This window comes from Tarenaya hassleriana, unplaced genomic scaffold (assembly GCF_000463585.1).
Source record: "Tarenaya hassleriana unplaced genomic scaffold, ASM46358v1 Cleome47, whole genome shotgun sequence".
NCBI lineage: Eukaryota > Viridiplantae > Streptophyta > Magnoliopsida > Brassicales > Cleomaceae > Tarenaya > Tarenaya hassleriana.
In genome coordinates, this window is record NW_010967396.1 from 763,541 (window position 1) to 766,704 (window position 3,164).

Here is a 3,164-nt window from a genome sequence, read left to right on the forward strand (position 1 = left end):
TCTTTAATGCGATGGAATACGTGTCGCCTACTTAACCTTAACAAGAGGCAAATTTCAACTGAAATATATTCGCGCGCGTCTATATCAAAGAGTGATGATGATGATGATGATGACGACAATGATGATGCATGTGTATATTCGCGTGAGTCTATATCAATTTAAATCCGATATATATATATATAATTATTTATTTAATTTGTATTTTGTATTTATTTATTTAATTTTTATTTTATTTAATACTGAGATAGAGTTTGTTGGATGAAATGGACTTTTAAGGTTTCCCTTCGTTTGAATTGAGAGATTTATTTATTTGCTAATTTTTTTAAAAATATATATTTTATTGTTATAAATGATAAATACAATATCTATTAGGATAAAAGAAATATGAATGTTTAAATTATTACGAGAGAAAAATACAAAGTTTTTATGAAATTCTTTCTATTGTTAAAAAAAAATAGTATTATATATATAAAAATCGATTTCGAAATTGATGTAATAGAACCAAATTCACTATGAAAATTAAAAGGCTTATAATTTTTATAAAATTGAAATAACCTAATCCGGTTATAACCGAAAAACTATCCCGCTCATGGATATTCGTCAATGATTCACGAACACAAAAATCAATTCGTTTTTGCCCTGAAAGTGAATGTTTTTTTTTGGTAAACTGTAAATCTTATAAATATAAAATGTTCTTACAAGAAATGAGACCACTGAAACAACCATTCTTAGACACATACCACAAAATTCACAATAGCAAATTCAAGTAAAAAAAATAAGAGTGATATCATAGCAGTCATAGACGTTTCAAACTCAGAAATCAAGTGATAAACAAGGAGTCGAGTGGTCAGTCTAGATGATAAGGATATTAAAATTTGTCTGTTCCCTTCCGAACTTTTCCGACAAGTGTGAAGTCCGAAGGGTCAAGAGTGTTTTTGATATCACGAGAACGAAGAGTACGTTGGCCTTCTTGGACCGTAGCAACATTGGAAAATGCTTGTTGAAGATAAAATATTAAAACGCGTTTAATTTTTTGCAAGGATTATTTTTTTGTAAGGTGAGATTCCCCGATTTAGGAGCAGAAGTACCTGACTTCAATGAAGCTGGATGAGTGTGAAGAATCGATTCTGGTTGGGTCGGCAGAGGCTGTGTCGACATAGCTTGTGATATCAGAGTAGGAGACACAGTCGTTGTATCGTCCAACGAAGCAGCAGACGATGTCGACATAGAGTGTGAAATCTGAATAGGTGGCATAATCGTAGTATTGGCCAACGGAGCAGATGGCGGTATAATATCATGCACTGTAGTAGACACATGTTCAGTTGCTTGTGGGAAATTACCGGTTTATGTTGCAAAACCGGTTTCGTTGGACAGCTAGCTTGCTTATGTCTAAACTCTCCGCAACCAGGACATTTCGGTGGAATCCAGGCATAGGTAGCGTTGATTGTGATGACTATCCCATGTTCATCCTCAACTTCAATAGTTTCCGGTAGGTTTGATCCCAGTTGTACCTCGATCTTAACCTTAGCTTCCCCTACGCTCATCGGGTCGAGGCGCATCTTCTCCTATGTAACGGTTCTCCAATACCGCAAGATGTAGCTGATTCCACGGAGTGAGTACAACTCCGCAGGGATATTTGAAAGAGTGACCTATATAGGGGCCAACTGAAGAGCCTCTGTCCGAAAGGTTGGGGTGGCCGAGCACTTCGTCACAGTGAACATAACGTCCATAGCCCACCAAATACCCACTTCCAATATCCATTGCCCGGTGGAAAGATCTGGAACATAAAACAAACAGATAGAATTGTTGATTCTCCTAACATGGATCTTCGAACGCTTTCCCCAAATCGGGTTAAGAACCTGAAAGAGTTTGGAACCCGACGGAGTGGAACCGTAGAATTGACCGACTAAGTAACCATTCCAGGTCTTGGACGCCTCGAGTAGTACAGAGCTAGGTACACGAATCCGAGGGGTTCCCGCTGCCGTGAGAGTAGGAGTCGTTACACGACTAAGGTTACGTGACGAAGCTCGCAGACGTTGAGCCCAAGTATATCTCGGTTCAGTCGAGGAGGCCCGAGAAGACTGGGACCCCTTAGAGAGTTGTGGGATCTGGACAACTCGTGAAGGAGGAGACTTCAACGCTGCCAATACAGGAGAACCCACATCCAACCTATCCAAATAGGGAAAGTTCTGCACTATTAGCGCAAGAGATTAAGGAAGAGGAGATGTCACTACCGAGGGGCTCAAAGCCTGGGTCTTGTCGATGGAGTTCTCCAGATTGTGAGCCGGTGGAGGCATGAGTATAGTTGAGATGGATCCGAGGCAGTTGAAGTCGAAGAAGCGAGGGCCGGTGCCGGAGGCGCATTCTCAGATGTCTTCGGAGAACCTACCTTCGAAGAGGAGGGAGACTGTGAACTCTTATACCTTTTTTTTTCTTTGCCATTTTGAGATTGCAAGAAAGTAGTTTGGGATAGGCTCCAAGCTAGCGCCCGGCGCCGGGAGACTGGTGGTTGGCAGTCAATTTCAGATGGTGGTGAGAGATTTAGCTAGGGATTTGATTATGTGCGATTGGGAAAGTTAGAGAGATGTGAGAGCATTTTCTCTCTCATCAGTCAAAAAAAACCCGATTTTACCACAACTTTTTTTAATTATTTTTTTGTAAGACGAGATTCCCCGATGTAGGAGCAGAAGTACCTGACTTCAATGAAATTGGATGAGTGTGAAGAATCGATTCTGGTTGGGTGGCAGAGTGTAATAACCCGTAAATTCGACTTTCAAACCAAATTTTAGGAAAACATATATGAGCCATAAAAATATCCATAAAATATTAAGTTAGACCCTAACCAAGTTGACCCGAAGAATTGGACCGAAACGAGCGAGAAAAACGGACGAAAACGGCCTAGAACGTTCGGTCTGACAAGCAGACCGTCCGTTCCAGGCCAAGCGGAACGTCCGTTCCGCTTGTGCAGACCGTCCGTTCCGACGGTCTTGGCCAGGTCACGCGCCGCCTCCCTTTCTGCTGAGTCACCGCCGCAATTTCGGCCTCCCTCCGGCGTGTGCCACCTCCTGCTTCTTCTGGGACGCGAGAACTGCCCTAGGTCCGCCCATTCCGTCGTTCTTCGCCTCTCACTTCGCCCTCTCACTCCCCCACAAACTCTCTCAAAA